Genomic DNA, 10517 nt, shown 5'->3' with positions numbered 1-10517 from the left:
GGAGCTGTGTAAAACATGTCTATTCTCTAGAAGGAGCTGTAAAACATGTCTATTCTCTAGAAGGAGCTGTAAAACATGTCTATTCTCTAGAAGGAGCTGTGTAAAACATGTCTATTCTCTAGAAGGAGCTTATGTCTATTCTCTAGAAAGGGCTGTGGCAAAACATGTCTATTCTCTAGAAGGAGCTGTAAAACATGTCTATTCTCTAGAAGGAGCTGAAGGAGCTGTAAAACATGTCTATTCTCTAGAAGGAGCTGTAAAACATGTCTATTCTCTAGAAGGAGCTGTGTAAAACATGTCTATTCTCTAGAAGGAGCTGTAAAACATGTCTATTCTCTAGAAGGAGCTGTAAAACATGTCTATTCTCTAGAAGGAGCTGTGTAAACATGTCTATTCTCTAGAAGGAGCTGTGTAAAACATGTCTATTCTCTAGAAGGAGCTGTAAAACATGTCTATTCTCTAGAAGGAGCTGTAAAACATGTCTATTCTCTAGAAGGAGCTGTGTCTATTCTCTAGAAGGAGCTGTGTAAAACATGTCTATTCTCTAGAAGGAGCTGTCTATGTCTATTCTCTAGAAGGAGCTGTGTAAAACATGTCTATTCTCTAGAAGGAGCTGTAAAACATGTCTATTCTCTAGAAGGAGCTGTGTAAAACATGTCTATTCTCTAGAAGGAGCTGTGTAAAACATGTCTATTCTCTAGAAGGAGCTGTGTAAAACATGTCTATTCTCTAGAAGGAGCTGTAAAACATGTCTATTCTCTAGAAGGAGCTGTGTAAAACATGTCTATTCTCTAGAAGGAGCTGTGTAAAACATGTCTATTCTCTAGAAGGAGCTGTGTGTCTATTCTCTCTAGGAAAACATGTCTATTCTCTAGAAGGAGCTGTGTAAAACATGTCTATTCTCTCTAGAAGGAGCTGTGTAAAACATGTCTATTCTCTAGAAGGAGCTGTGTAAAAACATGTCTATTCTCTAGAAGGAGCTGTGTAAAACATGTCTATTCTCTAGAAGGAGCTGTGTAAAACATGTCTATTCTCTAGAAGGAGCTGTGTAAAACATGTCTATTCTCTAGAAGGAGCTGTGTAAAACATGTCTATTCTCTAGAAGGAGCTGTAAAAACATGTCTATTCTCTAGAAGGAGCTGTGTAAAACATGTCTATTCTCTAGAAGGAGCTGTGTAAAACATGATTCTCTAGAAGGAGCTGTGTAAAACATGTCTATTCATGTCTATTCTCTAGAAGGAGCTGTGTAAAACATGTCTATTCTCTAGAAGGAGCTGTGTAAAACATGTCTATTCTCTAGAAGGAGCTGTGTAAAAACATGTCTATTCTCTAGAAGGAGCTGTGTAAAACATGTCTATTCTCTAGAAGGAGCTGTAAAACATGTCTATTCTCTAGAAGGAGCTGTGTAAAACATGTCTATTCTCTAGAAGGAGCTGTGTAAAACATGTCTATTCTCTAGAAGGAGCTGTGTAAAACATGTCTATTCTCTAGAAGGAGCTGTGTAAAACATGTCTATTCTCTAGAAGGAGCTGTGTAAAACATGTCTATTCTCTAGAAGGAGCTGTGTAAAACATGTCTATTCTCTAGAAGGAGCTGTAAAACATGTCTATTCTCTAGAAGGAGCTGTGTAAAACATGTCTATTCTCTAGAAGGAGCTGTGTAAAACATGTCTATTCTCTAGAAGGAGCTGTGTAAAACATGTCTATTCTCTAGAAGGAGCTGTAAACATGTCTATTCTCTAGAAGGAGCTGTAAAACATGTCTATTCTCTAGAAGGAGCTGTGTAAAACATGTCTATTCTCTAGAAGGAGCTGTGTAAAACATGTCTATTCTCTAGAAGGAGCTGTGTAAAACATGTCTATTCTCTAGAAGGAGCTGTGTAAAACATGTCTATTCTCTAGAAGGAGCTGTGTAAAACATGTCTATTCTCTAGAAGGAGCTGTGTAAAACATGTCTATTCTCTAGAAGGAGCTGTAAAACATGTCTATTCTCTAGAAGGAGCTGTGTAAAACATGTCTATTCTCTAGAAGGAGCTGTGTAAAACATGTCTATTCTCTAGAAGGAGCTGTGTAAAACATGTCTATTCTCTAGAAGGAGCTGTGTAAAACATGTCTATTCTCTAGAAGGAGCTGTGTAAAACATGTCTATTCTCTAGAAGGAGCTGTGTAAAACATGTCTATTCTCTAGAAGGAGCTGTGTCTAAAAGGAGCATGTCTATTCTGTCTATTCTCTAGAAGGAGCTGTGTAAAACATGTCTATTCTCTAGAAGGAGCTGTGTAAAACATGTCTATTCTCTAGAAGGAGCTGTGAAGGAGCTAAAACATGTCTATTCTCTAGAAGGAGCTGTGTAAAACATGTCTATTCTCTAGAAGGAGCTGTGTAAAACATGTCTATTCTCTAGAAGGAGCTGTAAAACATGTCTATTCTCTAGAAGGAGCTGTGTAAAACATGTCTATTCTCTAGAAGGAGCTGTGTAAAACATGTCTATTCTCTAGAAGGAGCTGTGTAAAACATGTCTATTCTCTAGAAGGAGCTGTGTAAAACATGTCTATTCTCTAGAAGGAGCTAAAAACATGTCTATTCTCTAGAAGGAGCTGTAAAACATGTCTATTCTCTAGAAGGAGCTGAAGGAGCTGTAAAACATGTCTATTCTCTAGAAGGAGCTGTGTAAAACATGTCTATTCTTCTCTAGAAGGAGCTGTGTAAAACATGTCTATTCTCTAGAAGGAGCTGTGTAAAACATGTCTATTCTCTAGGAGCTGTAAAACATGTCTATTCTCTAGAAGGAGCTGTGTAAAACATGTCTATTCTCTAGAAGGAGCTGTGTAAAACATGTCTATTCTCTAGAAGGAGCTGTGTAAAACATGTCTATTCTCTAGAAGGAGCTGTGTAAAACATGTCTATTCTCTAGAAGGAGCTGTGTAAAACATGTCTATTCTCTAGAAGGAGCTGTAAAACATGTCTATTCTCTAGAAGGAGCTGTGTAAAACATGTCTATTCTCTAGAAGGAGCTGTGTAAAACATGTCTATTCTCTAGAAGGAGCTGTAAAACATGTCTATTCTCTAGAAGGAGCTGTGTAAAACATGTCTATTCTCTAGAAGGAGCTGTGTAAACATGTCTATTCTCTAGAAGGAGCTGTGTAAAACATGTCTATTCTCTAGAAGGAGCTGTGTAAAACATGTCTATTCTCTAGAAGGAGCTGTGTAAAACATGTCTATTCTCTAGTGTGTAAAACATGTCTATTCTCTAGAAGGAGCTGTGTAAAACATGTCTATTCTCTAGAAGGAGCTGTGTAAAACATGTCTATTCTCTAGAAGGAGCTGTGTAAAACATGTCTATTCTCTAGAAGGAGCTGTGTAAAACATGTCTATTCTCTAGAAGGAGCTGTGTAAAACATGTCTATTCTCTAGAAGGAGCTGTGTAAAACATGTCTATTCTCTAGAAGGAGCTGTGTAAAACATGTCTATTCTCTAGAAGGAGCTGTGTAAAACATGTCTATTCTCTAGAAGGAGCTGTGTAAAACATGTCTATTCTCTAGAAGGAGCTGTGTAAAACATGTCTATTCTCTAGAAGGAGCTGTGTAAAACATGTCTATTCTCTAGAAGGAGCTGTGTAAAACATGTCTATTCTCTAGAAGGAGCTGTGTAAAACATGTCTATTCTCTAGAAGGAGCTGTGTAAAAACATGTCTATTCTCTAGAAGGAGCTGTGTAAAACATGTCTATTCTCTAGAAGGAGCTGTGTAAAACATGTCTATTCTCTAGAAGGAGCTGTGTCTATTCTCTAAACAGCTGTCATGTCTATTCTCTAGAAGGAGCTGTGTAAAACATGTCTATTCTCTAGAAGGAGCTGTAAAACATGTCTATTCTCTAGAAGGAGCTGTGTAAAACATGTCTATTCTCTAGAAGGAGCTGTGTAAAACATGTCTATTCTCTAGAAGGAGCTGTGTAAAACATGTCTATTCTCTAGAAGGAGCTGTGTAAAACATGTCTATTCTCTAGAAGGAGCTGTAAAACATGTCTATTCTCTAGAAGGAGCTGTGTAAAACATGTCTATTCTCTAGAAGGAGCTGTGTAAAACATGTCTATTCTCTAGAAGGAGCTGTGTAAAACATGTCTATTCTCTAGAAGGAGCTGTGTAAAACATGTCTATTCTCTAGAAGGAGCTGTGTAAAACATGTCTATTCTCTAGAAGGAGCTGTGTAAAACATGTCTATTCTCTAGAAGGAGCTGTGTAAAACATGTCTATTCTCTAGAAGGAGCTGTGTAAAACATGTCTATTCTCTAGAAGGAGCTGTGTAAAACATGTCTATTCTCTAGAAGGAGCTTCATGTCTATTCTCTAGAAGGAGCTGTGTAAAACATGTCTATTCTCTAGAAGGAGCTGTGTAAAACATGTCTATTCTCTAGAAGGAGCTGTGTAAAACATGTCTATTCTCTAGAAGGAGCTGTGTAAAACATGTCTATTCTCTAGAAGGAGCTGTGTAAAACATGTCTATTCTCTAGAAGGAGCTGTGTAAAACATGTGTGTAAAACATGTCTATTCTCTAGAAGGAGCTGTGTAAAACATGTCTATTCTCTAGAAGGAGCTGTGTAAAACATGTCTATTCTCTAGAAGGAGCTGTAAAACATGTCTATTCTCTAGAAGGAGCTGTGTAAAACATGTCTATTCTCTAGAAGGAGCTGTGTAAACATGTCTATTCTCTAGAAGGAGCTCATGTCTATTCTCTAGAAGGAGCTGTGTAAAACATGTCTATTCTCTAGAAGGAGCTGTGTAAAACATGTCTATTCTCTAGAAGGAGCTGTGTAAAACATGTCTATTCTCTAGAAGGAGCTGTGTAAAACATGTCTATTCTCTAGAAGGAGCTGTAAAACATGTCTATTCTCTAGAAGGAGCTGTGTAAAACATGTCTATTCTCTAGAAGGAGCTGTGTAAAACATGTCTATTCTCTAGAAGGAGCTGTGTAAAACATGTCTATTCTCTAGAAGGAGCTGTAAAACATGTCTATTCTCTAGAAGGAGCTGTAAAACATGTCTATTCTCTAGAAGGAGCTGTGTAAAACATGTCTATTCTCTAGAAGGAGCTGTGTCTAAAAGGAGCATGTCTATTCTCTAGAAGGAGCTGTGTCTATTCTCTAAAGGAGCAAAACATGTCTATTCTCTAGAAGGAGCTGTGTAAAACATGTCTATTCTCTAGAAGGAGCTGTGTAAAACATGTCTATTCTCTAGAAGGAGCTGTGTAAAACATGTCTATTCTCTAGAAGGAGCTGTGTAAAACATGTCTATTCTCTAGAAGGAGCTGTGTAAAACATGTCTATTCTCTAGAAGGAGCTGTGTAAAACATGTCTATTCTCTAGAAGGAGCTGTGTAAAACATGTCTATTCTCTAGAAGGAGCTGTGTAAAACATGTCTATTCTCTAGAAGGAGCTGTGTAAAACATGTCTATTCTCTAGAAGGAGCTGTGTCTAAAAGGAGCATGTCTATTCTCTAGAAGGAGCTGTGTAAAACATGTCTATTCTCTAGAAGGAGCTGTGTAAAACATGTCTATTCTCTAGAAGGAGCTGTGTAAAACATGTCTATTCTCTAGAAGGAGCTGTGTAAAACATGTCTATTCTCTAGAAGGAGCTGTGTAAAACATGTCTATTCTCTAGAAGGAGCTGTGTAAAACATGTCTATTCTCTAGAAGGAGCTGTGTAAAACATGTCTATTCTCTAGAAGGAGCTGTGTAAAACATGTCTATTCTCTAGCTGTGTAAAACATGTCTATTCTCTAGAAGGAGCTGTGTAAAACATGTCTATTCTCTAGAAGGAGCTGTGTATGTCTATTCTCTAGAAGGAGCTGTGTAAAACATGTCTATTCTCTAGAAGGAGCTGTGTAAAACATGTCTATTCTCTAGAAGGAGCTGTGCTGTAAAACATGTCTATTCTCTAGAAGGAGCTGTGTAAAACATGTCTATTCTCTAGAGGAGGAGCTGTGTAAAACATGTCTATTCTCTAGAAGGAGCTGTGTAAAACATGTCTATTCTCTAGAAGGAGCTGTGTAAAACATGTCTATTCTCTAGAAGGAGCTGTGTAAAACATGTCTATTCTCTAGAAGGAGCTGTGTAAAAACATGTCTATTCTCTAGAAGGAGCTGTGTAAAACATGTCTATTCTCTAGAAGGAGCTGTGTAAAACATGTCTATTCTCTAGAAGGAGCTGTAAAACATGTCTATTCTCTAGAAGGAGCTGTGTAAAACATGTCTATTCTCTAGAAGGAGCTGTGTAAAACATGTCTATTCTCTAGAAGGAGCTGTGTAAAACATGTCTATTCTCTAGAAGGACTGTGTCTATTCTCTAGAAGGAGCTGTGTAAAACATGTCTATTCTCTAGAAGGAGCTGTAAAACATGTCTATTCTCTAGAAGGAGCTGTGTAAACATGTCTATTCTCTAGAAGGAGCTGTGTAAAACATGTCTATTCTCTAGAAGGAGCTGTGTAAAACATGTCTATTCTCTAGAAGGAGGAGCTGTGTAAAACATGTCTATTCTCTAGAAGGAGCTGTGTAAAACATGTCTATTCTCTAGAAGGAGCTGTGTAAAACATGTCTATTCTCTAGAAGGAGCTGTGTAAAACATGTCTATTCTCTAGAAGGAGCTGTAAAACATGTCTATTCTCTAGAAGGAGCTGTAAAACATGTCTATTCTCTAGAAGGAGCTGTGTAAAACATGTCTATTCTCTAGAAGCTGTGAGCTGAAGGAGTAAAACATGTCTATTCTCTAGAAGGAGCTGTGTAAAACATGTCTATTCTCTAGAAGGAGATGTAAAACATGTGAAGGAGATAAAACATGTCTATTCTCTAGAAGGAGCTGTGTAAAACATGTCTATTCTCTAGAAGGAGCTGTGTCTATTCTCTAGAAGGAGCAAAACATGTCTATTCTCTAGAAGGAGCTGTGTAAAACATGTCTATTCTCTAGAAGGAGCTGTAAAACATGTCTATTCTCTAGAAGGAGCTGTAAAACATGTCTATTCTCTAGAAGGAGCTGTGTAAAACATGTCTATTCTCTAGAAGGAGCTGTGTAAAACATGTCTATTCTCTAGAAGGAGCTGTGTAAAACATGTCTATTCTCTAGAAGGAGCTGTGTCTATTCTCTAGAAGGAGCTGTGTAAAACATGTCTATTCTCTAGAAGGAGCTGTGTAAAACATGTCTATTCTCTAGAAGGAGCTGTAAAACATGTCTATTCTCTAGAAGGAGCTGTGTAAAACATGTCTATTCTCTAGAAGGAGCTGTAAAACATGTCTATTCTCTAGAAGGAGCTGTGTAAAACATGTCTATTCTCTAGAAGGAGCTGTGTAAAACATGTCTATTCTCTAGAAGGAGCTGTGTAAACATGTCTATTCTCTAGAAGGAGCTGTCTATTAAAACATGTCTATTCTCTAGAAGGAGCTGTGTAAAACATGTCTATTCTCTAGAAGGAGCTGTGTAAAACATGTCTATTCTCTAGAAGGAGCTGTGTAAAACATGTCTATTCTCTAGAAGGAGCTGTGTATTCTCTAGAAGCTGTGTAAAACATGTCTATTCTCTAGAAGGAGCTGTGTAAAACATGTCTATTCTCTAGAAGGAGCTGTGTAAAATGTCTATTCTCTAGAAGGAGCTGTGTAAAACATGTCTATTCTCTAGAAGGAGCTGTGTAAAACATGTCTATTCTCTAGAAGGAGCTGTGTAAAACATGTCTATTCTCTAGAAGGAGCTGTGTAAAACATGTCTATTCTCTAGAAGGAGCTGTGTAAAACATGTCTATTCTCTAGAAGGAGCTGTGTAAAACATGTCTATTCTCTAGAAGGAGCTGTGTAAAACATGTCTATTCTCTAGAAGGAGAAGGAGCTGTGTAAAACATGTCTATTCTCTAGAAGGAGCTGTGTAAAACATGTCTATTCTCTAGAAGGAGCTGTGTAAACATGTCTATTCTCTAGAAGGAGCTGTGTAAAACATGTCTATTCTCTAGAAGGAGCTGTAAAACATGTCTATTCTCTAGAAGGAGCTGTAAAACATGTCTATTCTCTAGAAGGAGCTGTGTAAAACATGTCTATTCTCTAGAAGGAGCTGTGTAAAACATGTCTATTCTCTAGAAGGAGCTGTGTAAAACATGTCTATTCTCTAGAAGGAGCTGTCTATTCTCTAGAAAGCTGTGTAAAACATGTCTATTCTCTAGAAGGAGCTGTGTAAAACATGTCTATTCTCTAGAAGGAGCTGTGTAAAACATGTCTATTCTCTAGAAGGAGCTGTGTAAAACATGTCTATTCTCTAGAAGGAGCTGTGTAAAACATGTCTATTCTCTAGAAGGAGCTGTGTAAAACATGTCTATTCTCTAGAAGGAGCTGTGTAAAACATGTCTATTCTCTAGAAGGAGCTGTGTAAAACATGTCTATTCTCTAGAAGGAGCTGTGTAAAACATGAAGGAGCTCATGTCTATTCTCTAGAAGGAGCTGTGTAAAACATGTCTATTCTCTAGAAGGAGCTGTAAAACATGTCTATTCTCTAGAAGGAGCTGTAAAACATGTCTATGTAGAAGGAGCTGTAAAACATGTCTATTCTCTAGAAGGAGCTGTAAAACATGTATATTCTCTAGAAGGAGCTTCACATTAGTTCACTTGACAGACAATAATTTAAAGACAAAGGTGAGGCGTCACTCATCAATGATGAACATCCCATTATCATTCTTACACCAACATCTGGAAGCCCATACTGCTCTTGGAATTTTCTCCTTTGGGCAAAAGACGGTCCTCCGTCCTCTCCGTCCTCCGTCCTCCCTCCGTCCTCTCTCCTCCATCCTCTCCCCTCATTTTCCTCTCCCCTCCGTCCTCTCCCCTCCGTCCTCTCTCTTCCGTCCTCTCCCCTCCGTCCCTCTCCTCCGTCCTCTCTCCTCCGTCCTCTCCCTCCGTCCTCTCTCCTCCGTCCTCTCCCCTCCGTCCTCTCCCCTCCGTCCTCTCTCCTCCGTCCTCTCCCCTCCGTCCTCTCTCCTCCGTCCTCTCTCCTCCTGTCCCTCTCTCCTCCTTCCTCTCCTCCGTCCTCTCTCCTCCGAATCCTGGGAATCCAATAGGTGGTCGAGGTGTGTCAATTCGTTAGGCAAACGGAAAAGAGTCCTCCCTCCTCGATGACCACCTTTCATCAAGGATTTTCACCGCGGAAGAGTTTTGAAGAGTTTTGAAATCTGCCACACCTTTGAATGTTTTGTCAGAGAAAAACATGCGCACATTTAAAAAATAATTCCTAGCTAGTTATTGAAAATGAAATACAAAAATATCAGAAGTACTCACATCCTTACATCAATCACCTTTTCAGCGATTACACCTGTGAGTCACTAAGAGCTTTCCACACAAAATGTATTGTGGGATCCACCCCTGTGACCGTAATTTATTTTGGGATCCACCCCTGACCGTAATTTATTTTTGGGATCCACCCTGTGAACGTCATTTATTTTGGGATCCACCCTGTGAACGTCATTTATTTTGGGATCCACCCTGTGAACGTAATTTATTTTGGGATCCACCCCTGTGACCGTAATTTATTTTGGGATCCACCCCTGTGAACGCATTTATTTTGGGATCCACCCCTGTGAACGCCATTTATTTTGGGATTTATTTTGGGATCCACCCCCTGTGAACGTCATTTATTTTGGGATCCACCCCTGTGAACGCCATTTATTTTGGGATCCACCCCTGTGACCGTCATTTATTTTGGGATCCACCTGTGAACGTCATTTATTTTGGGATCACCCCTGTGAACGTCATTTATTTTGAACCCCTGTGAACGTCATTATTTTGGGATCCACCCCTGTGAACGCATTATTTTGGGATCCACCCCCTGTGAACGCTATTTATTTTGGGATCACCCCTGTGAACGTCATTTATTTTTGGGATCACCCCTGTGGTCATTTATTTGATCCACCCCTGTGAACGTCATTTATTTTGGGATCCACCCCTGTGAACGTCATTTGTTTTGGGATCCACCCTGGGATGAACGCCATTTATTTTGGGATCCACCCTGTGAACGTCATTTATTTTGGGATCCACCCTGTGAACGTCATTTATTTTGGGATCCACCCCTGAACGTCATTTATTTTGGGATCCACCCCTGTGACCGTCATTTATTTTGGGATCCACCCCTGTGAGCGTCATTTATTTTGGGACCCACCCTGTGAACGTCATTTATTTTGGGATCCACCCCTGTGAACGTCATTTATTTTGGGATCCACCTGTGAACGTCATTTATTTTGAACGCTCATTTATTTTGGGATCCACTGTGAGCGTCATTTATTTAGGATCCACCCCTGCGTCATTTATTTTGGGATCCACCCCTGTACAAGGCGTCCATTTATTTTGGGATCCACCCCTGTGAACGTCATTTATTTTGGGATCCACCCCTGTGAGCGTCATTTATTTTGGGATCCACCCCTGTGAACGTCATTTATTTTGGGATCCACCCCTGTGAACGTCTATTTATTTTGGGATCCACCCCTGTGAACGTCATTTATTTTGGGATC

The 10517-nt window shown here is 39.3% G+C and overlaps 1 long non-coding RNA gene across 1 annotated transcript; it reads right to left on the bottom strand.

Moving 5' to 3' along the window:
* Window positions 1–10190: 10190 nt before the first annotated feature.
* Window positions 10191–10422, bottom strand: LOC121842197. The gene is made up of 2 exons (XR_006080990.1): window positions 10365–10422; window positions 10191–10229 (listed from the first exon to the last, which is right to left on the bottom strand). It is a non-coding gene; the product is annotated as an uncharacterized LOC121842197 (long non-coding RNA).
* Window positions 10423–10517: the final 95 nt, after the last annotated feature.

The sequence above is a fragment of the Oncorhynchus tshawytscha genome, unplaced genomic scaffold (assembly GCF_018296145.1).
Source record: "Oncorhynchus tshawytscha isolate Ot180627B unplaced genomic scaffold, Otsh_v2.0 Un_contig_14974_pilon_pilon, whole genome shotgun sequence".
NCBI classification, from domain to species: Eukaryota; Metazoa; Chordata; class Actinopteri; order Salmoniformes; family Salmonidae; genus Oncorhynchus; species Oncorhynchus tshawytscha.
Note: the sequence above shows the minus strand (reverse complement) of the source record. Positions and strands in the feature narration are given on the sequence as shown.